Source organism: Mesoplodon mirus (genome assembly GCF_964341445.2).
Source record: "Mesoplodon mirus genome assembly, chromosome: 2".
In the NCBI taxonomy this organism is placed as follows: domain Eukaryota; kingdom Metazoa; phylum Chordata; class Mammalia; order Artiodactyla; family Ziphiidae; genus Mesoplodon; species Mesoplodon mirus.
This window is the reverse complement of record NC_138977.1, coordinates 179,575,483-179,593,747: the sequence shown is the minus strand read 5'-3', so window position 1 is coordinate 179,593,747 and position 18,265 is coordinate 179,575,483. Positions and strand designations below refer to the sequence as shown.

The window sequence follows — 18,265 nt, the reverse complement described above, 5'->3', positions numbered from 1 at the left end:
AAAAGTCTTTGCAGTATATTTATTACCCTGGTTTTGTAAATCGGAAAAAAACAACCTATCTCCCTGAGACTCAAGGAAGAGGCTCCAACTCCACCTTCAGCTCCCAAAGCTGAAATCCTACTTAAAGAACTCCCTGAACAATTTGCTTATGGGACATTAACACTATTGTTAAGTACTATCTTAAGTATTAAAATATGACGTCATGAAAACTGACATTACTATGGACTTTATGCATTACATGCCCTACTACATATATAAGTAGGATACCTATGCTTTATCATTATGCATGATCATATAATCCTGTATTAATTATCTACTCCATGTGTATAAGCATGTACATCAGCCTATTGATATTACAGTTCAATTCACATTAGATTCCAGTCCCTAACAAACAGTCACAGGGGTAACTGGAGTGATTGATTTTATATAGGACATACGTTTGTTAATTGTACAGACCACATTATTTCCGAACATTTCCCGTCAACATGCTTATCATAACCGATAACCAGAAAGCCACGATGAAACATCAACCCGCCCACAAACATGCCTCTCTCCTCGTTCTGGGCCATGAACTATGCGGATTTCTATAAAGGAACTATATGAGGCATCTGGTTCTAACTTCAGGGCCATCTCACCTAAAATTGCCCACTCTTTCCCCTTAAATAAGACACCTCGATGGACTATCCAAGCAGCCTATGCTCACACTTAACTGGTTTCATGCAGTTGGTATTTTTTAGTTTTGTGGGATGCTGTGACTCAGCTATGGCCAGCAGGGGACTTAACACAGTCAAGCAACTTGCATCTGAGCTTAAGTTGAATATTATTTACCAACATACTCAAGTATAATGTGTTCTTGAGTCGACGATCACCAGGCATAGAGCATTTACACACATACATACATATGCACGTGTTTTCAGGTAAACAGCTTCCTTAATCAAACCCTCCTACCTAACACTAAATCTCATATTTTGTAGGCCACGTGGCCCTGCCGATGCCCCCCAAAAAAGGCAAAGCACATAACTACGTAAGAGTCAGGTAACCCATCTAACAAACAGACGGCCCTCACTTCACCAATCCAAGCTTACTATAACTACAAACTAGCCTCCTAATAATACCTATCAATTCCTTACAGAAGGCTTATATAGAAAGACACCCCCCTAGACCAGCCATGTACCTCAAAGAAAATAAAAAGTGAAGTATATTTTAATAATCCCCAAAAGAAAAAATATTTAATACGTCAACACTAATTTTAACACAACCCAAACTGCGACACTGAATTACCAATATATCACACATAAATAGTAGTTGAAGTGAGGCTTTGTAAACGTCTAGTTGATTTTGCCAACTTTATAGACACACAGCCTACTAATTTTTAACTAAAATTACACATGCAAGTATCTGCATCCCATTAAGAATGCCCTCTAAATCATAAAGGATTAAAAGCAGCAGGCATAGCTCACAATGCCTTGCTTCACTTCTGCCCCATGGGAAGTGAGTGGTAAACATTAAGCCATAAAAGGAAGGTCAGGTAAGTTATATGAACTAACTAGGGTTGGTAAATTTCGTATCAGCCACCTTGGTCATAAGATTAACTCAAATTAATAGAAACCCAGTGTAAAGGATGTTAAAGATTATCCCCAAATAAATTTAAGTCCTAGCTAAGCTGTAACAAGCCATAGCTAAAATAAAAATAAGCTATGAAAGTGACTTTAACATTTCTGATTACATGACAGCTAAGATCCACACTAGGATTAGATGTCTCACTATGCTTAGCCCTAAGTCCAAATAATAGTAATAATAGAATCATTCACCGGAACACTACTAGCCTCGGCCTAAAAGTCAAAGAACTTGGTGGTGCTTCACACCCTTCTAGAGGAGCCTGTTCTATAATCGATAAACTCTCATAAACCTCACCAGCCATATATACCACCATCCTCAGGAAACCCTGGTAAAGAACAACTCTAAGCATAATTATCACACATAAAAATGTTAGGGCAAAGTGTAACCTACGGTAGGGGAAGAAGTGGGCTACGTTTTCTACCTCAAGAACATAAAATAATTTATACGAAACTTCTATGAAATTAAAAAATCAGAGGAGGATTTCCCAGTAAATTAATAGAGTGCTTAATTGAATCAGGCCATGAAGCAGGGGCACATTGCCTATCACTCTCCTTAAATATAGATGACTTTTCATATCCTATTAACAAGTACCAAACGTAAAAGAGGAGGTAAGTTGTAATGAGGTGAGCAGACTGGAAAGTGTGCTTGGATGAGTCAAAGTGTAGCTTAAAGAAAAGCACCTAGTTTACACCCAGGACATTTCACACTGCATGCACAGTCTGTACTAAAAGTAGCCCAAACGTCACATCAAATTCAACTGGCATAAGTAAATTAAATAAAACATTCAGTCAACATCTAATGTATAGAAGATAGAAATCTAAATCTGGTGCTACAGATAAAGTACCATAAGGCCCCTTTCACCTTTTGAATAATGATTTAACTAGAAAACTTTGAGAAAGAGAACTTAAGTTAAATACCCTGAAACCATATGAGCTACTTAGGAACAGTTTACAAGAACAAACTCATCTAAAAGGCAAACTAGGGAGACGACGTGTGAGTAGAGGTGAGAAGCCTAACAAGCCTGGTGACAGCTGGTTGTCCAGAAAGGAATTTTAGTTCAACTTATATATTACTTTAAAAAATCATAAATTTTACTGTAATTTTAAATGTTATTTTACAACGCTGCAGCTTTTCAGATACAGGATACAACCTTCTCTAGAGAATAAGCATAAACAATACCATAGTTGCCTTAAAAGCAGCCACCAATTAAGAAAGTGTGCAAGGTCAACCACACACACTTTCATCTTAATACCAACAGTAGATAAAGCAACTCCTAATTTAATACTGGGCTCATCTATTCATTATTAGAAGCAATACTGTTAATATGAGTAACAAGAAATATTTCTCCTTGCATAAGCTTATATCACAATAGATAACTCATGACAGTTAACAATAAAACAAACATAAATTAATACTTAACCTATTCAAACATGGTTAACCCAACACAAGTATGCATTTAAGAAGAGATTTTAGGGCTTCCCTGGTGGCACAGTGGATAAGAATGCGCCTGCTAATGCAGGGGACATGGGTTCAAGCCCTGGTCCGGGAAAACCACTCATGCCACAGAGCAACTAAGCCCGTGCACCACAACTACTGAGCACACGTGCCACAACTACTGAAGCCCACACACCTACAGCCCGTGCTACCCAACAAGAGAAGCCACCACAATGAGAAGCCCGCGCACCACAACGAAGAGTAGTCCTCACTCAAAGCAACTAGAGAAAGCCCATGCACAACAACAAAGACCCAATGCAGCCAAAAAAAAAAGAGAGAGAGAAAGAAATTTTTTTAAAAAGAAAAGATTTTTTAAAGGAAAAGGAACTCAGCAATACAAACCTGTTTATAAAAAAACATTAGCTGTAGCACTTCTGGTCGGAGGCACCGTCTGCCCAGTGAGATCCGTTTAAGGGCTTTGGTATCCTGAGTGTGGAAAGGTGGCATAGTCATTTGTTCTCTAAATAAGGACTTGCATGACTGGTTACACAAGGCTTTTACTGTCTCTTTTAAGCAGTGAAATTGACCTTCCCGTGAAGAGGTGGGAATAATATAAGATGAGAAGACCCTATCGAGCTTAATTAATCCAAGAACATAAACAACTGAACTTTTAAGGGATAACATAGTTTTTAATGTGTTAACAATTTTGGTTGGGGTGACCCTGGAGATTAAAACAACCTTAGTGATTAAAATTTAGACCAACTAGTCAGAATGCTTTATTGCCTACTGTTCTGAAACACTGATCAACCATATTGTTTATGCTTATGGTACAACTTATCCTAGGGATAAACAACGCAATCCTTTTCCAGAGTTCGTATCAACCATAGCCTTTACGATCTTGATGATGGATCAGGATATCCTAATGGTATAACTGCTATTAATGGTCTGTTTGTTCAGTGATGAATGTCCTAGATGATCTGAGTTCAGACTGGAGTAATCCCAGTCCCTTTCTACCTATACTATAGATTTCTCCCAGTATGAAACTTCAAGACAAGGAAGGCATACTTTACAAAATGTCTTCAAACTAAACGATGATAAAATCCACATTCAATTAGTTTATGCATACCCGACTGTAGACAGGGTTTGTTAGGGTTTGCAGAGCCTAGCAACTGCATTTAAACAAACTTGAATCCGCAGAGGTTCAAGTCCTCTTCCTAAGAATATGTTTATAATCAACGTTCTGTCACTAATTACCAAACATTACTCACTATAGCATTCCTTACATTAACTGAATGGAAAATCCTAGGCTGTATACAAATCCAGAAAGGGCCAAGTAGAGACAACTGGAAACATTTACCAACCATCATTCTAATCAGTGTTGCCCTATCAACATTGCGAATGCTTTACGTGACACATGAAATCAATAACTCTTCCTTAACAGTGAAAACTACGGGTCAGCAATGATACCGAAGCTACTAATACACACATTATGAGATTTCAATTTTCACTCCCCTATAATCCCCACATCAGATCAGGGTTACTGATCACACAGCAGAACATGGAGCAGCACCCATTCCAGGTTGTCCATCCTCACAAGAACACAACAACATGAAGAGACGAAAGGGGACCACAGATTAATCATGGCAAAACCCTCAACTCAGACGTTGGAAATCTCAGAGGGGCAAGACACCCTGCAACCAGAATGCAGATATGGGGTCACCCCCTACATGTGATCCTGACCCATGCAGATGGGGTGAGACCACACAATCCCCAGACCCTGCACCTGGGGTCACACGTCCACACTCACCAGTGGGACCCCACCTCCACAGACCCTGTACCTGGGGTCACACATCCAACTTGGTCACGACACCGTGGCTGTGCTGCATGGGCTCCCAACGTGTGAACAAGCAGGGTCCCTGGGACCTCCTAAGACTGTAGAAAGAAGTGTAGGTTCCATCTCCACGCCTGACATTTGTCCCAGGAAAGTCAGTCCCTTCCTGTTTCACTTGGGTTCTGTGTTATTTTCATTGTTCTTAAAGCTTTCAGGCTAAAGTTGAACACAGTACCTTGGTTCTGGCAGGCTCGGTCCTTTCCTTGCTCACCGAGGTGTGGAGAAAACTCACCAACAGCAGGGCTGAAAGAGCAGCAGCAGGACCGGACACTGATGAGCGGGGAAGGCCGACCGGAAGGCGAGCACAGTAGCAACCTCACCTGCTGCCCATCAGCTTTAAGTCCAGATCCATGAGCCCAGCAATCAATTCACCAAGTAAACCGGCCTCCCTCCTCGCCCTCTGCGTGCTGGTGAATTGGAATAGTTACCAGGAAGCCCACCTGAGGAGTCTCCACCGGCCCCAGGGAAGGTGAACCTCAGAGGGGTAAGGACTAAGGCCCCTACGACAGCACTGACCCTGGGAGGGCCATGTAACCACGCTCAGAGCAGAGCGCTGTTTCCCAGACAAGCCCACCTCAGCTCCAGACCCCAGACATCTGAGCACTGGCATTCAGACAGAAGCACAGAGCTTGCCAGTACTGAGGCCAGGCTGTGTCTCCACCCTGCTCTCCACATCTCCCCTGAAGCTCCAGGACTGAGGCCAGGTCTCTACCCAGGTACCCACATCCCCTTGAACTACTGAGATAAAACTCCTCATTAAATCCCCCCGGGCTAGGGGACACACAGTTTTTCGGGGCAGGAGCCCGATGTGTCCCCCCTTTGCCCGGCAAAGCAGTAAAGCTATTCTTTTCTATTTCACCCTAAACTCTGCCTCCGAAATTAGATCCGGCACCGGAGCACTGAGGCCAGGCTTTCAGCATCAGGCCCTTGATGACTTGTCTAAAAATAGGGGGGATTCCTTACAAGGACTCTGTAATTCCCTGGACTCACTAGCAGATGTCCTTCTCGACAAGAGGCTATCCCTTGACTACCTCCTGGCTCAGCAAGGGGCAATATGTGCACTTACAAAGAAAACCTGCTTTTGGCAATAACTCTGGTCAGAGTGAGGTAAACATTAAAGAGATATATGAGCAAGCTCAAAGGCTACATAGGTATAACATCCAAGGTCCAGATCCAAGCTGCATTGGAGTATGGTCAGACAGAGCCTCCCAGTTTAACCTGGTCTCTTCCACCTCTCAGCCCACTAACTGCTATTATCCTCCTGCTCATCTTGGGGCCTTGCCTCCTTCACTGCCTTGTCAACTTCGTTAGTGAATGCACTGAAGCCATCGGACTTCAGATGATAATAACACAGGGTACGAGCAACTGGGACTGCAGCCTGGTGACCAGCAGACATAGTTTCGGCTACTTAGGAACACTTCTACTCCTCTATTCCAGGGAAAAACTGCACCCATATTCAGCGAGAAGTGGCTTCGGAAGGCAGAACTTTGACCTTCAGCGCCCCTCAGGAATGAGGAACAGCAACAAGGAAAGGAGGGATTTTGTTGCCAGAGCTGTGCCAGGTCTTTACCCAAAACCCACCAACCCGTCCCCATAACCCCGAACACAAATAAACATGTATCTTTAAGTCACAGGATCTGGAGACAAAAGGAGGAAGCCATACAGAGAGACAAAAACAAAAAAACAAAAAACAGAACGAGCTGGAAGCAAGGTGGCAACGAATCTGACCTCCAACAGACCCTCAGTCTCATCACACGCTGATTTTACCACATCAGCTACTGGATGACACACAGACTGGTGGCCATGACTGGAAGATGGGGACCAAAAAAGGATAGAAAGGGGGTGGCACCCCATTTCCATGAAAACGCTGCCCCTTCCCCAGTAGACTCATGCATCTGTCTCCCCGTCATTATCCTCACCCCTCCTCCCTTCATTCTTCACTCTTTAAAATAGAATCCCTCTCACCCCATGGGTGAGAAGTTGATCTGTGAACTAAGGTCTCGCTTCTCCATTCCCTGGCCACAGAATAAAACTTGGGCTGCATCGGTCTCAGCTTCGGTTTCCTTTTTTCACTGCACAAACCCAAACTAGCATCTATTCTATACTTTCTTTTCATTTTTGTCCTTATACCCATAACAAGCATTACTGAAAATAATCTTCTAAAAAGACAAGTCTTTGCAGTATATTTATTACCCTGGTTTTGTAAATCAGAAAAGAACAACATATCTCCCTGAGACTCAAGGAAGAGGCTCCAACTCCACCTTCAGCTCCCAAAGCTGAAATCCTACTTAAAGAACTCCCTGAACAATTTGCTTATGGGACATTAACACTATTGTTAAGTACTATCTTAAGTATTAAAATATGACGTCATGAAAACTGACATTACTATGGACTTTATGCATTACATGCCCTACTACATATATAAGTAGGACACCTATGCTTTATCATTATGCATGATCATATAATCCTGTATTAATTATCTACTCCATGTGTATAAGCATGTACATCAGCCTATTGATATTACAGTTCAATTCACATTAGATTCCAGTCCCTAACAAATAGTAACAGGGGTAATTGGAATGATTGATTTTATACAGGACATATGTTTATTAATTGTACAGACCACATTATTTCTGAACATTTCCCGTCAACATGCTTATCATAACCAATAACCAGAAAGCCACGATAAACCATCAACCCGCCCACAAACAGGCCTCTCTCCTCGTTCTGGGCCATGAACTATGCGGATTTCTATAAAGGAACTATATGAGGCATCTGGTTCTAACTTCAGGGCCATCTCACCTAAAATTGCCCACCCTTTCCCCTTAAATAAAACACCTCGATGGACTATCCAAGCAGCCTATGCTCACACTTAACTGGTTTCATGCAGTTGGTATTTTTTAATTTTGTGGGATGCTGTGACTCAGCTATGGCCATCAGAGGACTTAACACAGTCAAGCAACTTGCATCTGAGCTTAACTTGAATATTATTTACCAACATACTCAACTATAATGTGTTCTTGAGTCGACGATCACCAGGCATAGAGCATTTACACACATACATACATATGCACGTGTTTTCAGGTAAACAGCTTCCTTAATCAAACCCTCCTACCTAACACTAAATCTCGTATTTTGTAGGCCATGTGGCCCTGCCGATGCCCCCCAAAAAAGGTGAAATACATAACTACGTAAGAGTCAGGTAACCCATCTAACAAACAGACGGCCCTCACTTCACCAATCCAAGCTTAGTATAACTAAAAACTAGCCTCATAAAAATACCAATCAATTCCTTACAGAAGGCTTATATAGAAAGACATCCCCCTAGACCAGCCATGTACCTCAAAGAAAATAAAAAGTGAAGTACATTTTAATAATCCCCAAAAGAAAAAATATTTAATACGTCAATACTAATTTTAACACAACCCAAACTGCGACACTGAATTACCAATATATCACACATAAATAGTAGTTGAAGTGAGGCTCTGTAAATGTCTAGTTGATTTTGCCAACTTTATAAACACACAGCCTAGTAATTTTTAACTAAAATTACACATGCAAGTATCTGCATCCCATTAAGAATGCCCTCTAAATCATAAAGGATTAAAAGCAGCAGGCATAGCTGACAACGCCTTGTTTCACTTCTGCCCCATGGGAAATGAGTGATAAACATTAAGCCATAAAAGGAAGGTCGGGTAAGTTATATGAACGGATTAGGGCTGGTAATTTTCGTATCAGCCACATTGGTCGTAAGATTAACTCACATTAATAGAAACCCAGTGTAAAGGATATTAAAGATTATCCCCAAATAAAGTTAAGTCTGAGCTAAGCTGTAACAAGCCATAGCTAAAATAAAAATAAGCTATGAAAGTGACTTTAACATTTCTGATTACATGACAGCTAAGATCCACACTTGGATTACATGTCCCACTATGCTTAGCCCTAAATCCAAATAATTGTAACAATAGAATCATTCACCGGAACACTACTAGCCTCAGCCTGAAAGTCAAAGAACTTGGTGGTGCTTCACACCCTTCTAGAGGAGCCTGTTCTATAATCGATAAACTCTCATAAACCTCACCAGCCATATATACCACCATCCTCAGGAAACCCTGGTAAAGAACAACTCTAAGCATAATTATCACACATAAAAATGTTAGGGCAAAGTGTAACCTACGGTAGGGGAAGAAGTGGGCTACGTTTTCTACCTCAAGAACATAAAATAATTTATACGAAACTTCTATGAAATTAAAAAATCAGAGGAGGATTTCCCAGTAAATTAATAGAGTGCTTAATTGAATCAGGCCATGAAGCAGGGGCACATTGCCTATCACTCTCCTTAAATATAGATGACTTTTCATATCCTATTAACAAGTACCAAACGTAAAAGAGGAGGTAAGTTGTAATGAGGTGAGCAGACTGGAAAGTGTGCTTGGATGAGTCAAAGTGTAGCTTAAAGAAAAGCACCTAGTTTACACCCAGGACATTTCACACTGCATGCACAGTCTGTACTAAAAGTAGCCCAAACGTCACATCAAATTCAACTGGCATAAGTAAATTAAATAAAACATTCAGTCAACATCTAATGTATAGAAGATAGAAATCTAAATCTGGTGCTACAGATAAAGTACCATAAGGGAAGAATGATGAAAGAAGCATGAAAAGTACCAAAAAAACTTACTACCATTTTCACCTTTTGAATAATGATTTAACTAGAAAACTTTGAGAAAGAGAACTTAAGTTAAATACCCTGAAACCAGATGAGCTACTTAGGAACGGTTTACAAGAACAAACTCATCTAAAAGGCAAACTAGGGAGAAGACGTGTGAGTAGAGGTGAGAAGCCTAACAAGCCTGGTGACAGCTGGTTGTCCAGAAAGGAATTTTAGTTCAACTTATATATTATTTAAAAAATCATAAATTTTACTGTAATTTTAAATGTTATTTTACAATGCTATACCTTTTCAGATACAGGATACAACCTTCTCTAGAGAATAAGCATAAACAATACCATAGTTGCCTTAAAAGCAGCCACCAATTAAGAAAGTGTGCAAGGTCAACCACACACACTTTCATCTTAATACCAACAGTAGATAAAGCAACTCCTAATTTAATACTGGGCTCATCTATTCATTATTAGAAGCAATACTGTTAATATGAGTAACAAGAAATATTTCTCCTTGCATAAGCTTATATCACAATAGATAACCCATGACAGATAACAATTAAAGAAACCTAAGCTAATACGTAACCTCTTCAAACATTGTTAACCGAACACAAGTATGTGTTTAAGAAAAGATTTTAGGGCTTCCCTGGTGGCACGGTGGTTAAGAATCCGCCTGCTAATGCAGGGGACATGGGTTCGAGCCCTGGTCCGGGAAGACCACACATGCCACACAGCAACTAAGCCCATGCGCCACAACTACTGAGCCCACGTGCCAGAACTACTGAAGCCTGCACGCCTACAGCCCATGCTCCTCAACAAGAGAAGCCACCATGAGAAACCTGCGCACCACAACAAAGAGTAGCCCTCACTCAAAGCAACTAGAGAAAGCCCACGCACAGCAACAAAGACCCAACGCAGCCAAAAAAAAAAAAAGAAATTTTTTTAAAAAGAAAGAAAAGATCTTTAAAAGTAAACGGGACTCAGCAATACAAACCTATCTGTTTATGAAAAACATTACCTCTAGCACTTCTGGTCGGAGGCACCGTCTGCCCAGTGAGATCCGTTTAAGGGTTTTGGTATCCTGAGTGTGGAAAGGTGGCATAGTCATTTGTTCTCTAAATAAGGACTTGCATGACTGGTTACACAAGGCTTTTACTCTCTCTTTTAAGCAGTGAAATTGACCTTCCCGTGAAGAGGTGGGAATAATATAAGATGAGAAGACCCTATCGAGCTTAATTAATCCAAAATCATAAACAACTGAACTTTTAAGGGATAACGTAGCTTTTAATGTATTAACAATTTTGGTTGGGGTGACCATGGAGATTAAAACAAACTTCTAGTGATTAAACTTTATACCAACTAGTCAGAATGCTTTATTGCCTACTGTTCTGAAACACTGATCAACCATATTGTTTATGCTTATGGTACAACTTATCCTAGGGATAAACAACGCAATCCTTTTCCAGAGTTCATATCAACCATAGCTTTTACGATCTTGATGATGGATCAGGATATCCTAATGGTATAACTGCTATTAATGGTCTGTTTGTTCAGTGATGAACGTCCTAGATGATCTGAGTTCAGACTGGAGTAATCCCAGTCCCTTTCTACCTATACTATAGATTTCTCCCAGTATGAAACTTCAAGACAAGGAAGGCATACTTTACAAAATGTCTTCAAACTAAACGATGATAAAATCCACATTCAATTAGTTTATGCATACCCGACTGTAGACAGGGTTTGTTAGGGTTTGCAGAGCCTAGCAACTGCATTTAAACAAACTTGAATCCACAGAGGTTCAAGTCCTCTTCCTAAGAATATGTTTATAATCAACGTTCTGTCACTAATTACCAAACATTACTCACTATAGCATTCCTTACATTAACTGAATGGAAAATCCTAGGCTGTATACAAATCCAGAAAGGGCCAAGTAGAGACAACTGGAAACATTTACCAACCATCATTCTAATCGGAGTTGCCCTATCATCACTGCGAATGCTTTACGTGACACATAAAATCAATAACTCTTCCCTAACAGTAAAAACTATGGGTCAGCAATGATACTGAAGCTACTAATACACAGATTATGAAGATTTCAATTTTCACTCCCCTATAATCCCCACATCAGATCAGGGTTACTGATCACACAGCAGAACATGGAGCAGCACCTGTTCCAGGTCGTCCATCCTCATGTGAACACAACAACATAAAGAGACGAAAGGAGACCACAGGTTAATCATGGCAAAACCCTCAACTCAGACGTTGGAAATCTCAGAGGGGACAAGACACCCTGCAGGCAGAAAGCAGATATGGGGTCTCCCCCTACATGTGATCCTAACCCATGCAGATGGGGTGAAACCACACAATCCCCAGACCCTGCACCTGGGATCACACGTCCACACTCACCGGGGGGACCCCACCTCCCCAGATCCTGTACCTGGGGTCACACATCCACCTTGGTCACGACACCGTGGCTGTGCTGCATGGGCGCCCAATGTGTGAACAAGCCGGGTCCCTGGGACCTCCTAGGACTGTACAAAGAAGTGTAGGTTCCATCTCCACTCCTGATACTTGTCCCAGCAAAGTCAGTCCCTTCCTGTTTCACTTGGGTTCTGTGTTATTTTCATTGTTCTTAAAGCTTTCAGGCTAAAGTTGAACACAGTACCTTGGTTCTGGCAGGCTCGGCCCTTTCCTTGCTCAGCGAGGTGTGGAGAAAACTCACCAACAGCAGGGCTGAAAGAGGAGCAGCAGGACCGGACTCTGCTGTGTGGGGAAGGCCGACCAGAATGCGAGCACAGTAGCAACCTCACCTGCTGCCCATCAGCCTTAAGCCCAGATCCATGAGCCCAGCAATCAATTCACCAGGTAAACCTGCCTCCCTCCTCGCCCTCTGTGTGCTGGTGAATTGGAATAGTTACCAGGAAGCCCACCTGAGGAGTCTAAACCGGCCCCAGGGAAGGTGAACCTCAGAGGGGTAAGGACTAAGGCCCCTACGACAGCACTGACCCTGGGAGGGCCATGTAACCACGCTCAGAGCAGAGCGCTGTTTCCCAGACAAGCCCACCTCAGCTCCAGACCCCAGACATCTGAGCACTGGCATTCAGACAGAAGCACAGAGCTTGCCAGTACTGAGGCCAGGCTGTGTCTCCGCCCTGCTCTCCACATCTCTCCTGAAGCTCCAGGACTGAGGCCAAGTCTCTACCCGTGTCTCGACTTCCATCTTGAAGCTCCCAGGATTGAAGCCAGGCTGCACCTCTACTCAGGTCTCCACGTTCTAGTGTATGTAGAACACAGTCTGTTCTAAATGTTCTCATTTGTAGACAGCACACGGTCAGGTCTAAAACATACTCCGTCTAGACAGGGCATGGAGAGATCTAAATCTATGGTGTAGACAGAACTTGGCCAGGTTTAAACTACTTTAGGTTTGATCTCCTATGAGGCAGAGGTCACACACGTCGGTCCTTAACTCTGAACAGGGGGGCTCACTTTTGTGTGGGAAGTAGGATGTACATTTCTGGGAAAATAAATTAACATCGGGCTCCACACTCACTCACATCAAGAAACTGAACAAAATCTTTCTGTCATTAAACATTTCAGCATGCAAAACAAAAACATTACAGATTTCTCTGGTCACATCATGGTCAGGATCCCGGGGTAAGCCAGGAGCTTCTTGTAGTGCAGCCTAGTCTTTTGCAAGGACAGACCAGAAGTGGCCTGATTCCAGCATCTCGAGCTCCCAGCAGGAGGTGGCCGCACTGGAACCCTGGGCAAGACCGTACATCCCACAAGCCGATTCCGAGTGGAAGGCTGATGGCTCCGAGGGCTTCCAGTCAAGTTACTCTGTTGCCCAGAGCGTGCACTGCACTGTCTTCAAGGGGAGAACACGTGGAGAGGTTGGGGCACAGAAGCCATCCGAGTGGAGAACTCACAGACCGAGCTCCTAGGGCACCAGTCCATCTCCACATGGTGGCCTGCCTGCCCACCATGGGCCGCACGCCACCTGCCCACCACCCCCATGACACAGTGCCTGCTCTTTCAAATGCACAGGGTCTCATAAAGGAGACCCAGTGGTCCACCCTCGAGTCCTGATGCTGAGTTTGGGCAGAATGAACTCCCCTAATTGGGTGACGGGACCCTCTGAGGAAAGAGCCGGTGGCCCCATCCGAGTCAGGGCCTTACTGAGCGATGGGAACACAGGAGCTAAGTTCAGGGCCTGGAGGCTGGGGAGGCCCCCCCAGCCCTGGCTGGGCTGTCCAACAGTGACGTTGTAGCTTAAAGGGGACCCGGGGCAGATCACTGAATGTAATGGGGGCCTAAGCTGGACCCTGAATGGAGCTTAAAGAAGGTGTGAATGACGTTACTGAGATAGTTAGAGCAACTGGAAGACAGACTCTGCGTTAGGACATCCTGCTCCATGCATTTAAATGCCTGAGATCCGTGACCTTTACATGGCTACACAGGATTGTTTGAGCAGGTGTGTGCTGAGGTATCTGGGACGTAGTTAAGTCTGTAACCAACTTGCAAGTGGTTGTGGCAAATGCACAGGTGTGCGCACAGGCATGCACAGCACACAAACACATGCACCTGCACAACGTAAGTATGTGCACACACTAGCATATGAATACACATGCACACACATGCATAGCACACATATGCCCATGCACACACTAACACGTGCATGTGCAAATGCACACGTGTACCTACACATACCCAAGCACATGCACAGCAAGTGTATGCACACACACAGCACACACACAGGGAGTAAAGTGAATATCGTAAAGCGTTAATTCCTAAACACAAGTGAAGCACATGTGTATTCTTCCCTTTTTCTTAACTTTGACATTTTTCAAAATAAAAAGTTTAAGAAAAAAGTTAATGGTAAGTGACTTTTGATTCATAGGACTTTCTGAAGTTATTCTACAAATACTGTAGGACGTGAGAGATTAATGTAGATATTACATGTGTCCATCAGTGGATGAATGGAGAAGGAAAACACGGTCCATCCATACAATGGAATGTTATTTAGCCTAAAATGGAAGGAAATTCTGACACAGGCTACAGCATGGATGAAACTTCAGGGCATTATGCTCAGTGACATAAAGCAGACACAAAAGAACAAATAATGTTTGATCCATTCATATAAGGCCCCTAGAGCAGTCAGATCTATAGAGGCAGAAAGTAGGATGGTAGGTCCCAGGGGCTGCAGGAAGGGGAATAGGGAGTCAGTGTTTAATGGGGACAGTTTCAGTTTTGCAAGATGAAAAAGTTCTGGAGATGGATGGTGGTCGTGGTTGCACAACAGTGTGAATTACCTCCTGATCCTGAAATGTGCACTTAAAAATGGTTAAGATGGGGACTTCCCTGGTGGTGCAGTGGTTGAGAATCCACCTGCCAATGTAGTGGACACAGGTTCAAGCCCTGGTTCGGGAAGATCCCACATGCCGTGGAGCAACTAAGCCCGTGTCCCACAACTATTGAGCCCACGTGCCACAACTACAGAAGCCCGTGCGCCTAAAGCCCGTGCTCCGCAACAAGAGAAGCCACGGCAACGAGAAGCCCGCACACCGCAAGAAGAGTAGCCCGCACTCACCACAACTAGAGAAAGCCCACGTGCAGCAATGAAGACACAACGCAGCCAAAAATAAAATAATTTTTTAAGAATGATTAAGATGGTAACTTTTATGTTATATGTATTTGACCACAATTTTTTTAACGTTTAAAAGAACCACAGGAAATAGTCCATGAATGCAATAAGGTGCACAACTTCACTAATAACCCAGGAAATAAAACCATAAGAAAAAACTATGCATACACCTACCAGACTGGCAGATATTAAAGACACAGTGTCAAATATCAGCAGGATGTGGAGCAATGGAAAGCCTGGTATCCAGCGGGGGTGCAACCACTTCTGAAACAATCTGGCCTCAGCGAAGTCTGTGCACACATGGACCCACCGTGCTGCTCCCAGTTAAACAGAGACCCACAAGCTCTGGACCAGGACACACAATGACTCTGCAGCTGCAGGAGCCAAACCCGAAACCAACCTGAAGGCCATCACAAGAGGATGCAGAAATGAACTATGCGTGCTCACTCGAAGGAATATTCCACAGCCATTGAGTAGGTTTTTATTTAAAGTAGGTAAAACTATAAAAATTATTTTTAAAAAGCTACATCCACGAGATGAAAGAATCTCATGGACACAGTGCTAAGCCACCAAGGGCAACAAAGCAGCACGTGCTGTACACCCACGTACAGAGTTCAGAACTAGGCAAGCTGGGCTGTGTTATTTACGGATGCATGCCTGGGGGTAAACCATGAGGACAAGATTACTGGCACAAAATCAGGAGAACAGCTATCTCACAGTAGGGAGGAGGCCGCCAGAGGGGAAGGGCACCCCTGGGTGCCCACTCATCATGTTCTGTTTCTTGATCTTTATGATTATTATTTATGTGTTTATAACATAATTCTTAATATGTAATTAAAGCTTATCATTTTTGTTTATTAAAAGAGGAGTCTCCCCAACAAAGTAGAAGGATGCCTACTTCTCCCAGGGAAGCAAAAGAGGACAGTTTCTACCACTGAAATCTTGATACTGTGGCTGCTTCAACCATCAGGCCTGACAACAACACCCATGAGCGGGGCACCAGGGCCACGACACTCAGAAGGAGGCCCTGGGACCTCAGTCCTGGGTCACTGCCTCTTAGCAGCCTATCCAACCTGGTCAAACTTCTCGGTCATTCTGGGCATGATGCTCTTGCCTTGGTTGCTCTGGCACAGCTCGGCCATCACCATTGCTGGGAGAGAAAGAGGAAACGGGCAGAAGAAAGAAGCAGGGTTCAAGCTGACCCACCGCCTTCTACGGAGACTATGCCACCGTCCCTAAGAGGGGACAGCAAGGCCACAGAATCCAGCCTCACGGCCTGAGGCCTAACCACACTAGAGCCCCAGGTGTCTGGTGCCATGGGGAGAATTTCATGAGGTGCCCTCAGACCGCCTGGTTGGACACATGGGGCTTTCAGACACACAGGTCCTGCCTGACCCTGCACCTCTGGGGTCAAGATTCTGGAGGTGGGCCTGGAAGCCTCCAGTTTTCAACTTTTGATAACAACTTTTGAGACTAAACTCACATACCATACAATTCACCCATTTTAAGCATAAAGCTCCGTGGTGTTTTGCATATTCACAGAGTTGTGCAGTCATCAGCACAATCCATTTTAGAATATTTCCATCATCTCCTCAAAACCCCTGCCCTTTAGAGGTCACCCCTCACTTCCCACAGCCCCAGCACCACTAACCACTTTCTGTCTCTACGGATTTGCCTGTTCTGGACATCTCATATAAGTGGAATTAACTAACTGTCCTTTTGGGTCTGGCTTCTTTCTCTGAGCATCATGTTTTCAAGGTTCATCCATGTTGCAGCCTGTATCACTGCTTCACTCCTTTTCATGGCTGAGTAGTATTCCCCTCTCTACTTTTAACTCTATAATTTATTGTAACTCGCTGCCCACACTGCATAGGGCTGATGAGAAATTCACCTTCCATCATTCTTGGGGTGTAACCTGCACTTTTAACCAACACCCAGGGGTCCTGTGCAGGGGCCGAGAGCCCAGCCCCACACGGCGCACAGTCACCCTGTATGACCAAGCCCAGAGGAAGGGTGAGATGGGCCTGAATGTTTAGAGGACCAGCGCCCTGCAGTCTCATGTGAAACCAACTTGCTGGTCAGTGTCCTGTGAAAGCTGTCCCCAGGGCACCATGCAGGGAACACAGAACAGTCAGGGTCCACAGCACTGCCTTCAGTTCAGGCCTACCCATGGCAACTGTCTACTTGGAAAGTGCTGAGGCTCCAGGGGAGGATCCTTCCTGCCTCTTCCAGCTTCTGGGGGCTCCAAGCATCCCTGGACATGTGGCTGCATCCCTCCCATCTCTGCCTTTGTCTTCATGTGGCTTCTCCTCTGTGTCTGTGTCTCCCCTCATCTTAAAAGGATTAGGGCCACACAGGATTAGGGCCACCCTAATGCCCTTGTCTTAACTACTTACAGGACCAGTCCTTACTTCCAAATGAGGTCATGTCCTGAGGCCCTGGGGTCAGGATGTGGATGTCTTTTTCCATGGTGGGGGATGGAACACACAATCCCCCTTCACTCTGAGGTAACAGACTCCATAGGACAGGTGTCCTTATAAGAAGAGGAGATCAGGACACAGAGACACCAGGCACATGCCTAGGACCATTCTAGATGACCAAAACTCTCCTCAACCATATCTCACCCAGACCCTGTCCTTGGCCTCCACCTTGGCCCCATCCCTGTGGGGCCTGCACAGCCCGGTCTCAGCAAGAATCCTGCCGAGTCAGTGCAGAAATGAGGGCACCAGAACACCACAGAATGTGCCTCTTTAGCGTGTGGATTAGTGTGAGCTAAAGGCCACCAAGAACCAGCAGATGCAGGCAAAGCTCTAGAACAGGGCACAAGCATTCCTCCTGCAAAGGAAATTCACATTTATAAAGGAAATGCCCACTTGTAGAGACCTCTCCTTCTCTCATACCTGGAAGAGGAGGCCGCTCAACAACTCTCATCAATAAAAAAGTCACCATCTTGAATCTGCATCACAAACTCCACTAAACACCCTTGTTCACCATGCTTTCCTGCCCGCCTT

The 18,265-nt window shown here is 44.0% G+C and overlaps 1 pseudogene across 1 annotated transcript in view; it reads right to left on the bottom strand.

The window, feature by feature from the left end:
- LOC309798677 (E3 ubiquitin-protein ligase RNF6-like) overlaps positions 1 to 17,723 on the bottom strand; it is a 100,202-nt pseudogene extending 82,479 nt beyond the window's left edge. Inside the window, exons 1-2 of the transcript in view lie at positions 17,651 to 17,723; positions 16,328 to 16,404 (exon numbers count right to left, since the gene is read on the bottom strand). The product of the transcript in view is annotated as an E3 ubiquitin-protein ligase RNF6-like (transcript). The remainder of the gene's footprint in view (positions 1 to 16,327; positions 16,405 to 17,650) is intronic.
- Between the last annotated feature and the right edge of the window lie 542 nt (positions 17,724 to 18,265).